Here is a 15,979-nt window from a genome sequence, read left to right on the forward strand (position 1 = left end):
CCTCCTTTCTTTGGAATTGGAATTATCATAGTCTTTTCGAAATCTGAGGTTATTTCGCCTCTTTCATACATCTTGCTTACGAGGTGAAGAGTTTTGCCATGGGTAGCTCTACCTAGGCTATCAATTGTTCTAATGGAATATTGTCTACTCCCAGGGCCTTGTTTCTATTTAAGTCTTTCAGATATTCTTCCTATCGATGTAGAAACGGCAGTAAATAAAATATTCCTGTATTTTCATATTTATTCTGTGAGTGTGCAAGAACTAAAATAATTTTGTGACTTTTTTGCTGCTGAATATAAAAAGATTCTGGGTAGTGTTAAAACTACATGGTTTCATTGCTACCAAGAGTTACAAGACTGAATAATATGTACCAACTCTTTTAAAATCTTATTTCATGTATCAGGGGCGGTGTCCTACATGGCTAGAATTAATTAACATTGAAGAAATAACTTAACTTTGAAACCTGCAAATTTCGTGTTATTGATTTTTTTCTTTAAGCAATTCTTGCTCCTCTGCTGATTCAGTGGCAGCAATTTTGGTTCTTTCCAACTTCTGGATTGAATTTGAAAACATTTTCTGATGGCGTTGTGTAAAATGAAGCCAAAGGTCTGACTGTAGGTTCTCAAACACTATTTTAGCAGTATAGGACACCGATCCTGAGACGTGTAATAGGTCTTGTAACTCCTGGTAGCAATGACAAGCATCTTGTTTTAACACTACCCAGTATCTTTTTGTATTCAGCAACAAGAAAACCACAAAATGATTTCAGTTCTTGCACACTCACAGTGTAAATGTGAAAATACTGAAATATTTTATTCAATACCGTTTCTAATCGACAAGTATATTATCTGCACTTGTTTGTACATCCTTGTGTACCACGAGAGCTACACAACCTGTAATATCTCTTTATATTCAATGAATTATTCTGATGCAATTCTACCCTTGAATGACGTTTATTAATTTTCTATCTTCATACTCGCAGAATCCATGCGCAAAATAGTTTCATACAATAGCTATGCCATGAGCGCATAATTATTCTTTGTAGTACTCTCTCTGGTGGTGGTTAGAAGAAAAAAGCTTCTGAGATTGTCTTCATGCCGATTAGCCTGAGCTTGATTTGAAGAATTGTAATCTGATTATTGAGATTTATGACAGAAGATAACTGAGACGAAATTGTACGATTAAAAGGGAAATATATATATATATATATTGCTCCTTTATACAAAAGTTGTGTATTTGACAATTGAGAATTAATGATATTCATCGATATATTGCGTAGTTGTTAATCAGAAGGGAACTTCTGAAAGACTGGATACGAACCTGCATTTAATAATCCAAGAGGTCCATTACTTCTTCGGAAAGTTAAACTTCATCAAAGCCAAATATCCGCTTGATCTGAGGTTTCCCGACTGATTATACAATGCTCCCAAAAATTACGAGGCATTTTATTTGTACAGATTAGCAGACTGCCGTAAAGCACGAGCCTCCAGAGAAGAAGAATCATCGCCTGATTTCATTCTAACAAGTAAAATTTCTGAATCATTTTGAGTGAATGAGCTATGACTGTGTTTCATATTATGAATGACTGATTGCTCAAACGAATTGAGAACTACATAGATAGGAGGAAAAATTACAGTGGCGCCAGTGTGACAGGACTCTCTTGGATTGTTATATAATATATGTATTTTTTGTTTCATGAAAACCAACGAGAACGAGAGGTAACTAATCTGAAGAGAGATTCGGTGCCCATAGTAAAAGATTGCTGATACCAAGAAACGATTTCAACTATTGGACAACACCGAGACTGCAGAACAAGGCCAGAGAAATCTAATTTTTTTATCCTGTAGTTAAAATAGTTTGAAATCAATTTAGAAAGAACTTTTTTCCAGATAGTTGTTAGGTTGTAGAACTGCATATTGTGTGATTTTCGTATCTGGACATTGAACTTTATACCATCTGTGAAGTAATTTGAAATTTAAGTGTGTCTACGACAGTAAATTTGAAACTGTATTTAGTGACTAGAACCTGATATTGACAGTTATTTAATGGTATTGACTAGAGCTGCATTTAAAATGTCATTGAGTCAGCAACGAGACATGCAACAGCCTGTTTGCGCAGAAGCAGAGGCCACGGATAGCAATTCTGAGACTGTTGTGGCTAGCGGTATCTATATAAATAATCCCGCTGGTTCAGAAAACATTCATACAACGGCTGATCAGACGGTTGTTGACACATTAGTTGTTATTATGCAACAGTTGTCTCGATTAGCCGAAGGCCAAACGGAGGTAAAACGAGACTTATCCGTTACACAAAATGAACTCCAAAATCAATTAGCCGAAAATCCAACAGAATTACAAAATCAATTAAGAGCAACCTTTACTGAATTAGATCAGAGATTAAATACCCAGACACAGGAAATAGAAGAACAGGCAGAAAGGACCGAACAGAATCTTATTGCTCAAATTGAGCAGGTCCGCCAACAATGCCAAGAAAACAATAGTAAATTAAAAGCGGAACTAACCGAATATGTATCCGTCAAAATTGACACGATACAAAAACAAGTAGAATTGTTTCCTCAAGTAATACAAGCTCAAGAGGACCTACAGTGTTCCGTAGCTATGATACCAGAAATTATAGAATCCCAAGATAATCTAAAGAAGCAATTTGATGAAGTGAAGGAAAAACAGACAACAGTGGAACATAGAATGAATGTACTTGCGGGAAAGTTTTCAGAAATGACATTAGAGTGGCAAAATTTTCCTTCGGAAACGATAGAAAAAACTGTGAAAGTTGCTTTACAGTCAATTTCGGAGAGTTCCGAGGAGAATTTTTTCAACAAAGGGTTAAAGGAAGTTCGTGAACAACTTGGCGAAGAATTATCGCATTGGAAAGAAAATATAGAAAGATCACTAAATCTCTCGCAGGAGGATTTAGAAACAGCGAGAAGTAGGAAACAAAATTCTCAATCTGCGAGTGACATTCCGTCCACGTCAAGATCCGATGTAGACAGAACTGGAACGTCAAAAGTTAGATTCGATATAATGGATAGCCACAGGGAAAAGTACTGACAGGATGATTTTTGGAATTGTAGTACCATTGAGGAAAAGATGATTAAACAGAGACAATTTCAAATCTTTAACCCTGACAAAAAGAATGTTCATCCTGTAGTCTTTATTCGAAGTTTCAGAGGTCTATTTCCACGATCTTGGACAGAATGGCAAAAGATTAGTTTTGTATCTGATATATACAAGGATCAGGAGCATTGTGGGCATCTGAACAAACATCTTCTTGTAAATGTTACAAAGAATTTGAGCAGGCTTTTCTAGCAAAATATTGGTCTGCTGGAATACAAGAAAGACTTAGGCAGGAAGTATTATATCCTGAGCCTTTCTCATCCTCTAGAGGATCTCTAAAGAGATATTTTGAGAAATACATTAATAAATCTTTGTATTGGGATGTAGCGATTCCTTTGCCGGATATACTTAGGATACTCAAGTCCGACTACCCACCAGTATAAGAAATCAGCTGTTATATATAAATGATAAGGATATAGACTCATTTATGACTACACTTGATCATATTGATATAATTGAGGAGGACAATAAAAGGGCAAGAGAAATGTCATATCAAAGAAGAGTAATAGAAGCGAATCCGAGCTGCAACTCGAATGGGAATGGCAGTAGTGGTAGCAGTAACAATAATCATAATCAACTACACTCTCCGAGGAGACTTAGAAATGGACAAAATGCAAACAATAATTATTACCATAATGGAAACTTCAGTAATGGTGCACCGAGGGGCTATTTTAGGAACAATAGGAATTTTAATCGATATAATCCAATGTATGGCAACACAGAACAGTTCTACCAACACCAGCAGAACAACAACAATAATTACACGAATCAAGCAAGACAATATAGACCGAATTCACCACAACAACCGATAATCACTGAAGTAGCTGATGAGACAAATACGAATCACACCAACAATGAGTCAAAATAAACATGACCGCATCGTGCCCCGGAGGAGCGGTCAGGGGATCTGTTAGGGGCGAAACAGTAAAATTACAATTGTTAAGATATAATGATGGTGAGCTGTCGACTGAAGAGTTAACAAAGGATTTAATAACGTGTCATAATGACAGATCGAGTGTTCCGGTATCGGAAGTATTTGTTGAAATAGAGGAAGTTCCAACGAATGTGATATTAGACACCGTCGCTTCCACCAATGTCATCTCAGGCGCTCGTTTTAGGAGAATTATTAGGAAGAAGAAGGCACCAATTTTGCCAGTACAGAACTGCAAAATCATTGGAGCTGTTGGAGCACGCTCTTCCAATGTCAAAATACAAGCACAATTAGAGATGAAAATGGAAAATGTAGCGATAAAATGCACGTTCCTTGTAGTGGAGAAGTTATTAGTGGACTGTATTCTTGGTATTGGGAGTATGCAGGAGTACGATTGTCTGATTGCTTTTTTGGAAGGAATAGCTAAATTTAGATTAAATGGAGAAGAGATAGCACTGGCTTTAAATAGAAAGGAAACTGTGCATGAGAAATATTGGTGCGGTGCCATAGTTCAATTAATTGACACTACAAACAGTCGCTGGAAGGAGCTTTAAAAGGATTTGATACAACAGGAGGACTTTAACCAAACAACAATGATAAAAGCTAATGAATCAAATCAGCTTACCGGAGAAGAAAGGCAGCAGCTTCATTATTTGTTAGAGGCATATGAAGAGATTTTTGATGAGAAACCAGGAATTATTAAAGGGTATATTTGTCACCAACAAGTGAAGCCACATCAGACTTACTGTTACATGCACTATCCGATCCCCTGGCGTTTAAAACAATCTGTTCAAAGGGAGATAAATAGAATGTTAGAATGGAACTCGATTGAGCTATCCACTAGACCATATTGTTCTCCGCTCTAAGTTGTTCCAAAACCTGGAGGCAACGTAAGAAAAGTATGAAGACCAGAATTTAAAATGAGAGGAAAATATTCGACTCGCACTTGTCAATTTAACTAAAAAGGCAATGCAACGGAAATTGACATATGATAAACGGATTCACCAGATTCAGACGTTTCATCTTGGAGAAAAGGTTTTATTGAGATGACACATCTATTCCTCGAAACTGATGAAGAACATAAAAAAATGGAATCTTATTTATACCGGACCATATGTTATTGTAAATATACCAAATCCTTGGATCATACTTGTTGGCATATCCCGAATCGAAAAGAATAAAGGGATTATTTCTGCATAATGATATTAAGAAATTTTTTGAAGGATCGTAGATCTGTGATACCAAATTTGGAGAAGAATTTAGAGTGGAATTTGACTATGAGTCGAATGTGTATATAAATATCAAGAAGTTTATGTTGTCTTGAAGGTAAGAGACAGTGAGATTGCTCCTGTAATAGGTTAAGAGACAGTGAGATTACTCCTGTGATAGGTTAAGAGACAGTGAGATTACTCCTGTGATAGGTTAAGAGACAGTGAGATTACTCCTGTGATAGGTTAAGAGACAGTGAGATTACTCCTGTGATAGTTTAGCACAAAATTTTAAGATAGGTAGAAGAATTTGTTAATTATTAGTGTTTGTAAGTGTGGACTATGAGCAGAAGCCATAGTGATATACAATTAAAGTGCATATACATTTCCTCAAGACATGGCACTTATGTGAGAATTTCGTGTGAAACTTGAACAGTGCGGAATATGTAGGTAAATACGCTACGTGTATGATTTGCGCTGTTCGCGCAAGAAAACAAACGAACTGTGAAATGAAGCAACAGCCGATAATGTCACTGCTGCAAACAATTGAAGAAACTCTCTGGTTGCACGAGAGAAAATTACTATAATTTTTAGATTTTTCATTATGCCTTCTCTACCAGGAGAATTAATTTAAGAATTTTAATTAACATTTTAAGAATAGCAGTTTGTGTGTTTCATATTATGGACATAATTGTTGAAATATATTTCCATAAATGTTCATGAGAGAATGAAGTAGATTCTGCGAGTGGCTGATTTGTTAAATGAACATACGTCATCATTAATGATATTTATTTGCAGGTGGATCTATAAATCAATTAATTACAAGAATAATGAAAATTTTTCAGAGAATTTTTTCTAGAAATTGTTCCTTTTGTGGAATCAGTGTCATATGCCTATATTTAAAATTTTTCATCAGGTGTAAACTTAAATTTTATCCATAATTTCGTAATTGAAAGCAAACCTCAGACAGATTCAATGCTCTACTTCCACCTGCACTATAACAAAACGAAGATTATATTTTAAAAATTTTTTTAAGAGGAATACATTCGATATGAGCTACAACAAAATTTAAATGCCCACAGTCTATTTGGCAATATTTTGGACAATCATCAGTTGTAATTGGTATTGAGGACTACAAAAAAATTCGCAATTGTCAGGGCTGATGGATGTTCCAGTCTAGTACAGATGGAAGAATATAAGAATCCACTCCGATTTTGAGTTCAACGATGAAATATGGACTTCGTTGCCTTAATCCACTCTCTTCCAGGGATTTATTCAGTCAGAACCTTTTCTTATTCCACTTTAAACCTGTTCCATATTCACGTCCCTGACCATTTGTTCCTGAGATCATCTTGCTGTTTCTACGGCACATTACCAGCTTCTATCCTGTACCATAAGCCATCGCCTGTCCTCCGTACTGTCTCAACCAAACGCTGTACGTCGCCTACCTGCTGTCCGTACCCAGTGTTCCTGTTCCATCGACTTCACAACGAGATCGCCGGCTACATCGTCGAAAGAAGAATTTTGAAAATTTTTTTGAGCAATATTGTAAAATTTTTTGGCTATGAGGCACTTTTCCTTCGATCTAATCTATGGAGCTTCTATATATTTCAAAATTACGGGATTTAGGCTTTCCTATCTTCTTTAATACCTGAGCTGGGGTCTATTCTTCCGGGTTTTCCAGGGTTTCCCTGTGTAGGCCAGTTCCCAAATGGGTAGACCTTTTTCGTAGTTACACCAATCTACATCTTCCCTGGTTATGTACTCGGGATGCAGGTATACCCCAGTACATGTAAAAGCTACAGCTTAGGTATTCTCGTAATTTACTGTCTTAACAAGTTACCCATACTCTCTACAGTAAAATTCTATTAATTCAAAATATTCCTCTTTTGAATAAACAACCCAACAAATTTTTCCTGTTAGCTCGCAAAGTGTATTATCATTAACTTTGCCCGCTGCGAGGGGCAATTGTAATATCTCTTTATATTCAATGAATTATTCTGATACAATTCTACCCTTGAATGACGTTTACTAATTTTCTATCTTCATACTCGCAGAATCCATGCGCAAAATAGTTTCATACAATAGCTATGCCATGAGCGCATAATTATTCTTTGTAGTACTCTCTCTGGTGGTGGTTAGAAGAAAAAAGCTTCTGAGATTGTCTTCGTGCTGATTAGCCTGAGCTTGATTTGAAGAATTGTAATCTGATTATTGAGATTTATGACAGAAGATAACTGAGACGAAGTTGTACGATTAAAAGGGAAATATATATATATTGCTCCTTTATACAAAAGGTGTGTATTTGATAATTGAGAATTAATGATATTCATCGATATATTGCGTAGTTGTTAATCAGAAGGGAACTTCCGAAAGACTGGATATGTACCTGCATTTAATAATCCAAGAGCTCCATTACTTCTTCGGAAGGTTAAACTTCATCAAAGCCAAATATCCGCTTGATCTGAGGTTTCCCGACTGATTATACAATGCTCCCAAAAATTACGAGGCATTTTATTTGTACAGATTAGCAGACTGCCGTAAAGCACGAGCCTCCAGAGAAGAAGAATCATCGCCTGATTTCATTCTAACAAGTAAAATTTCTGAATCATTTTGAGTGAATGAGCTATGACTGTGTTTCATATTATGAATGACTGATTGCTCGAACGAATTGAGAACTACATAGATAGGAGGAAAAATTACAAACCAATGCTTTGAATGTTCATTTTGAGCACACTGTTCAGTTTGGAATAAACGTTGTCTGTTCCAGACCTCTACCCACCAAAATTAGTGTACAGTTATCTGCACAAACTGCGACGATGTTGTCAACTAAATTACGATTTCTTAAGGTCCCCAGGACATAACTAGCTTATAATTTTGCTTTTTCTCCACCAATTTTATGAAAAGAGATTATTTTGAACTGAATAGTTCCGGTAGGAGTGAAACATCTAATTGTAATTGGGACTAATATTAAACTCATGTATCAGCCACCGCAGACAAGTACTTAGCGTTATGACCAATTCATGCATTGCAAGCGGCGATAAGACGTTCACTAAAATCGACTCGCTCTTTGTTCTGGAACACGAGAATTTCTTCTCAAAAAGTCCCTTGATGATAAGTGTCGTACAGTCCATTGAACGGAATGAATGGTTATGTTTTGTAGTACGAAAAGCAAGTAGCCTTTCTTCAGCAGCGATGCATTTATCTTGCTCAGTTTGCAGCTAATTCGTACTAGCAAAGGGAGTTACACTACTGGAAGTTCTCGTGGAAACTTCCAACACGTGCTTCTTCTTCTTAATGTCTTGTGTTTATATCGAGACAACATCCATGTTCGGCGGGGAAAATTGAACGACATTAAGTACATTCAGCGTTAGAAATTCTACTTTATGCGTTTAGTAGAAAGTACATTTTCTTTTCCCCATATTAACACGCACATGTCTCTCAAACAAAGCGAACAGCAAACATTAGAATGCATTGGTGCTTGTTCGCCATGCCCCCAACTGCTAAAAGCTGATCTTTTCTTTTTAGCAGTACTCTTCAGCAGAAATCGGAAAACCGAGCTGCTTGCAGCAACTGGCAATCTATCAAGGGCCCCGATATCTAGGTGCGGCCCTCTTCCAGCTCTCAGGGAAATGGTAAATACAGGGTGATTCAAAAAGAATGACATGACTTCAAAACTCCATATTTCTTGGTAAAAACATACTACAAAAATGAGATGCATTCGAAAATACTCACAGAATCGTAAAGTTTTAGCCAAGATATTACAAACGATCTATGCGACCACCACGCATTCAGGGGAAATGAACACATTTTCATTCACATATCCACGTAAGAAAAAATCGTATGGTGGTATGTCTGGAAACACAGAATTCAGGACAGTGTCTTGGTGTCCCATGCGTCCTATCCAGTTTTGAGGCAGAGTGTCATTGAGAAACGAACGTACGTTGTTGTGCCGATGTGGTGAACCTCCATCCTTTTGGAAAATGAAGTCATGAGAGCACTCCAGAAGCTGTGGAAAACGCCAGTTCTGCAGCATTTGAAGAGAGCTCATTCCAGTCACTGTGTGAGATCAACCAGGTCTCTTATCGTTGAACGTCTATCTGCTTCTTTATATTGGTGATACCAAAGACGAATGTGTTTGGATACAGGCGGATCAAAGCCAAAAGATCGACGAAAAGCATGCTGGACCGAAATAATGACTCACTCTTTGCAAACTGCAACACACAAAATGCCATCTTACTTCTGATTGACAACAAACTGAGGAGACGCACTGGCTGGCACATAACGACGATTTTCTGAAACTCTGGGCCACGCCCACTGTATAATGTAATCCGGTGTTTTCCTCCAATAAATTGAGTGAAAAGTCGGTAATATGCGGTTTTTAACAGGGTCGGAAATGGAACTTTTTTATGGCTATTTAAAAGTTGCCATTCGCCTTCCAGACTATCAAAAGTACTTCATACCCCCTGTTTGCTGCTCCCCCCTCCCCCTACAAACCATTCTGTGGCGCTCTTACAGTCTACGATATCTGACAGAGTATGGCTAATTCATTTTCATTACTACATATAAGCACGACATTTGAACATTAACGTCCCTATAACGAGCCTTCACAAAAACTTCTTAGCACTTGTAAGTTCTGTGTGTCATTCTACTGTAAAAAAAAATGACCAATACAATACTCGCACCAAAGTTTCCAGCACTGTACTTGATAGAGGAGCCTTGTCTCCGTGCCCTTACTGTCAACGTGTACTTTCACTCTCCGCTTTCGTTTCGTCTAAAGAGCCAAGAGCACTGGATACCTAATACGCGAAAGCTAGCGACTGAGTCCCCTTGAACGTTCGATTTGAGCCTGGACCTCAGTAAGGAAGTATGAGTCAGCTGGATTCCACCTCTGGCACTAAAGCATTTTAAAATTTTGCCAGAGTGAAGTCTGTATGTGTTCAAGACTGGTTTTCGGAACAGTGCAACAGAGGTTGTGACTGATGGAATTTTAGAAAATGTAACTTGCATATCGCATTTTGATAACCGCTCTCTGCTGTGTGATTGATTTGAAAAACTTAAACTTCTTCTCTGAATCATTGGAGGTTCTGGTTGTACGATAAGTAAAAGTAAACATTGCAAAATAGTAATTAAATCACGCCAATGGCGGATCAGCGCTGCATCGAAGTGTTGCGTCTTCCCTGCAAGAACTCATAATACAATAAATATTGAGCTAAACGTCTCATCTGGTGACTTAATAATCAATCAACACATTAATAACTCAAATAAGGTTGTATATTAAGAATCATTTACAACTACAACCCACGATGTTTACATAATGATAGCTGGAAGGAGAAAGACAAATGCGAACAATGAGGCTTTTCCTAACTGCTCTCTCAAATATTTGATTATCGATTCTTTGTTTGCAAATGTTTACACAAAATTTTACACAAAAAATAATGTTTTCACAAGACTCCTGCACAATTATGATACAATTTGTTGCTTCTGTTACAAACCTCCCAAGCTCAGTGGTTGTAATATGTCAGAACGACCGAGAGGTTTGGTTTGGGATAGAAGGATGACTCATGATGAAACGTGCAGAGAAACAAAGACACATCGAAGGTACACAGGCGGCCTTGCACTGAACTCAGTAATGGCGCCGTGGACCAGGTGTGGATCAGTGGGAATACGACTGCTGGAATATGCAGTGTCGGTATCCAGTTGCCTAGCCTGACAGATGTGGTGATCCTGCACATGCCATGGCTAAGTGGTCGCCGCATGCGTTTGTGGCCATGACCCGGATTATGACTGACTGCTCCCTCATGCACGATTTGTGGACCCCATGTAGAGTGCTGAAGGGAAGCAGCTGACCGCTGTCATTGTAGTGAGCCTGGCTGTTCGCCCTGGGTAGTTCGTTCAGTGCCCATAGACAGCTCTGTGCAGCCCTGCCCCTGCGGACGGCAGCTGACAGTCCACTAGATGATGCCACCCAGAGAGTGAAGGCTAGTAACCCACTCTCTCCTCGCGCCTTTGCAGCTCCACGATGTGATGCGCCCCACCATAGCAATGAGGCGTCCTTGCAGCAGAGGGTGGAGATAGCTTCAGTGGGCCAGTTGGCCGCCAATACCCATCACCAAAAGGTTGTCGTAGTTGGCCTGCAATTTAAACATGTGTCATTCTTCCAGTTAGACACAGACAGAATAGCGACACGCCTGGCCGCTTTGAGCCTCCGGGCTCACTTATTTATAAGCCTTTTCCATACGCCTCTGTTGTAGTTCCTCTGGAGGGGACAAGTGGAGTGCTCTTTGATAATTACGTCAGTTTCCCTCAGCCTGATTCGGCCCCTGCCCACAGGTCACTAGGCGCTGTTGTAACTGCAACTGCAATATATGAGTTCTTCATACCATGTTAGTGCCCTTTTCTGCCCTGATTAGTTCACATTTGTATACAGTGCCCTCTGGACCATGTCTTCCAGCGTGTGAGTGGTGTCATAAACCTGCCTCACAGAATCGTTCCCAAATTTTAACATTGCCTGCACCTCCCATCCAATGTGCCAGTCGGTCCCTTAAGTACTGCCCTCTAGCCATAGCTGCGCGGGATTTACGAGAATTTCCCAAATCCGCGGATGAACTTATTCGTTCATGATGTGCCGTATACGTTAAGGTCATGTGCTAAAAGCACGCCACTACTGGTGGCCAGTGCGCTCACCATTAATACTTTGTGCTCCTGCTCTTCCTGGAAGTTGTGCACATGCTGCCACATTTATTCCAGCGAAATTCCACCTTGTTGGGACTATATTAATGTGTCCAAGGACTGAAAAAGTTCTGGTTGAGTGTTTTATTTAAATACGTTACATTTTGAATGGGTACCCTCTGAGATCCTTCTGGCCAATACAACGTATTCTGCGACATTGTCATAGCAGTTGAGCCTGTGAGCGTAGCAGGAAGTCGAAATTCCGTCTCGACAACTTCACAAGTTGTGTCATTATTTGTCTCCTTCGGCTATACATTTTCTGGCGTGAGCACGGAGTATAACCAATGTGTACCCACCCTCTGGAAGTGTGTTTTCCTACAACTCGCCCCATTGGCTCTCCCTCCCCACCAGAAACAAACTCGCTTCACATGTTCACTTGTCAGTCCGTACTCGGCCACCTGGATCGGTCACAAATTACACTTACCACCCTCTCTCTGGTTCCAAGAATGCTCAGTCCAGAAAAAAAATATCGTTAATAACGACATGAAGAACTAACAAGTCCGCAGAAAAAAAAACAATTCCAGAATGAGATTTTCACTCTGCAGCGGAGTGTGCGCTGATAAGAAACTTCCTGGCAGATTAAAACTGTGTGCCGGACCGAGACTCGAACTCGGGACCTATCTTTCAGGAGTGCTAGTTCTGCAAGGTTCGCAGGAGAGCATCTGTAAAGTCTGGAAAGTAGGAGACGAGGTACTGGCAGAAGTAAAGCTGTGAGGACGGGGCGTGAGTCGTGCTTGGGTAGCTCAGTTGGTAGAGTACTTGCCCGCGAAAGGCAAAGGTCCCGAGTTCGAGCCTTGGTCCGGCACACAGTTTTAATCTGCCAGGAAGTTTCAAAGAAACAATTATCCCTCAGGTAAAAAAATACATACTCCCTGATACACTAAACCAAAATGAAAAACCGACAAATTACAATTATACAACTTACTTACATGGAAATGTCGTGTGGCTAGGGCCTCCCGTCGGGTAGACCGTTCGCCTGGAGCAGGTCTTTCGATTTGACGCCACTTCGGCGACCTGCGTGTCGATGGGGATGAAATGATGATGATTAGGACAACACAACACCCAGTCCCTGAGCAGAGAAAATTTCCGACCCAGCCGGGAATCGAACCCGGGCCCTTGGGATTGACAGTCCGTCACGCTGACCACTCAGCTACCGGGGCGGATACTTACTTACATGACCTTAACGTATACGACACATCATGCACCTTACGTTGCTCACCAATTCCAGGTTTCTTCTTTTTATCCTTTGTAACTTTCACCTCCTGATTGGCTGCTGATAACTGTGGTATCCTTTCTACCATTCCATTAAACGGTTTTACGCGACTGACGAGTATGACAGATGTTTTTGTGGGGAAAATTGACTGGTGAGGTCATTTCCAAAAAAAAAAAAAAAAAAAAAAAAGTTCAAATGTGTGTGAATTCCTAAGGGACCAAACTGGTTAGGTCATCAGCTCCTAGACTTACACACTATTTAAACTAACTTATGCTGATAACAACACACACACCCATGCCCCAGGGAGGACTCGCGCCTCCGGCAGGAGGGGCCACGCAGTCTGTGACAGGACGCCTCAAACCCACTCCATGTGGTAAGTCATTTCCGCGACCAGGTACAGTACTTGCTATTTTGTTAAAAATTTCTTCATTTTTCCCTTTGACATACCCCTAGGGACTAGTGACAATTACCGATTGCCCTATGCGGTGTTGTGGCAATTTGTCCATATGTCAGTTCGGTTGTTGCTGGCGTTCTAGGGCCTTCGTGTTCACCTTTTGCATATTCCTCCGGACCTTCCTAATTCTCCTGTCAAATTTCCTCACCGACTTACCATCTGGTCCTAATTTAGGAACTAAAACCTCAAAGGGGGATGACTTTTCCTGCCATACACTCCTCAAATGGCGACAAGCCCACTGCAGTACAAGCCTTCGAATTATAGGCTCACAGTACATACAGTAAATAGGCATCCCACTCGTATTGTCTGGAACCTACATAACAGCTCAACATCTTTGCGATTGTCTTGTACTCACGTTCCATTCTCCCATTGGTCTGCAGATGAAGCAGACTCGTCCATAACTTCCTTGTACACAACACGCAACACAGCTGCCTCATTAAATCTGAGACAAAATTCGTACCTTGGTCCATAATTATGGTCTCAGTCATCCCAAATTTTAATGTCCAGTTGTTTACTAACACCAGCACTGCAGTACTAGCCCATTGGTCTGGCATCAGTACGATTGCCAAAAATCGAGAACAATAATCGATGATCGTGAGAACATAACATTTCCTGCAGGTGTTTTATTAAATGCCCCAAGGGCATCCAAACTGGAATAGACGCCTCTGGTAACCTTGGCAACGGTGTTTTCTGATGCGCAGTGTCAGCCCTCTGCATGCATGCCATACAGTCTTTAACATACTGCTCCATGTCACGTTTCTTGTTCCTCAAGCAAAACTTCTCTGCTACATATCTGTCCGATGCATGTCGCCCACCATGACCTGATAACATATGGTCGTGGGCTTCCCACAAAACTTCCTTCCAAAAACCCTATGGAACCACCACATGTGACCCACACCTTGTTGTTCTACACAACAAGTCCTCGTGCATAACGAAATGTGACTGTAGCTTAAACGCCTGGCACTCCTTATCGCTTTCCTGTGCCTGCTGCCATTTTTCAACCTTCTTCCCTAGCATACTTAACATTGCTATTCCACGGCTTAACGAATCTGCGTTTGCATGTGATCTTCCTGGATTATGGCTTATGTCGTACTCGAATTAACTTAGCTTACGTGTCACCAAGTTATTCCACTAGATGAATCTTTCAAACCAAGCAACCGTTTCAGTTAGACATGATATGTCACGACCTCAAACTTCCTATCATATGGCTAACACCAAAAAAATGTAATACCATATATGTACGCCAACATCTCTTTCTCCACAGTTGAGTAGTTACGCTCCGCATTGTTTAACTGCCTTGAAGCGTAAGCTACCGGATATTCCTGACCATCTACCGACTGCCTCATTTGAAGCATCAAACGAAGGGATAATCTCTTTCTCGACATCCGGAAAAACGAATACTGGATATGAAACTAATACTTCTTTCAATTTTTCAAATGCGTCCTGACATTCCTGCAACCTTCTTCAGTACCTTGTTCAGGGGTCCAGCTATTTTCGCAGAGTCTCTCACGAACCTTGCATAATAATTAAAGAGGCCAAAGAACGATTGTAACTGTTTAATTGTTTGTTGTATCAGATAAGTTTTACTTGCATCTGTAAGACGAGGATCAGTCTGTATGCCACACTCACTAGCCACGTGCGCCAGATAGTTTACTTGAGTTTGCGCAGAATGGCACTTGTCCACACACAACATCAAACATGCTGATCGTAGTTACTAAAGACATCCTCCAAACATCTTACATGCTCCAGTAAATCTCGATGACATAATGTGCCTGATTGATGAACCACATACACACATAGAACAGCCACACAATCAAATAAACAACTTACTCCAAAAAATTAACTTCACATTAGAAACAGAAACTAACAACACACTACATTTTCTAGATCTCATCAGACATAAAACAAACAACACACACAACTTCAGAATATTCAGGAAACCGACAACCACAGGCACCACCATTCACAAACTATTAAACCACCCATTGACACATAAGTAAGCAAACTTCAGATTCATGCTCCATAGATTAAACAGAACACCCATGAACAAACAGAACTACACACAAGAACTAAACACAATAAAACAAAATAGCAGTAAAAATGGTTATGATACCCATATGGTAGACAACTTAAATCAAAAAATATGTAAACAGCGCAAAAATGAACATACCACACACACACACACACACACACACACACACACACACACACACACACACACGCACACACAAATCCACCACCAACACAGAACAACACAAAACACAAACAATGGACCACACACAAGACACAACAGAGCAACAACACACA

The 15,979-nt window shown here is 39.9% G+C and overlaps 1 non-coding gene across 1 annotated transcript; it reads right to left on the reverse strand.

Annotated features, from left to right (window-relative positions):
- Positions 1 to 13,092: 13,092 nt before the first annotated feature.
- Positions 13,093 to 13,165, reverse strand: Trnad-guc (transfer RNA aspartic acid (anticodon GUC)). Its single transcript has one exon. It is a non-coding gene; the product is annotated as a tRNA-Asp (tRNA).
- Between the last annotated feature and the right edge of the window lie 2,814 nt (positions 13,166 to 15,979).

The sequence above is a fragment of the Schistocerca serialis genome, chromosome 2 (genome assembly GCF_023864345.2).
Source record: "Schistocerca serialis cubense isolate TAMUIC-IGC-003099 chromosome 2, iqSchSeri2.2, whole genome shotgun sequence".
Lineage (NCBI taxonomy): Eukaryota > Metazoa > Arthropoda > Insecta > Orthoptera > Acrididae > Schistocerca > Schistocerca serialis.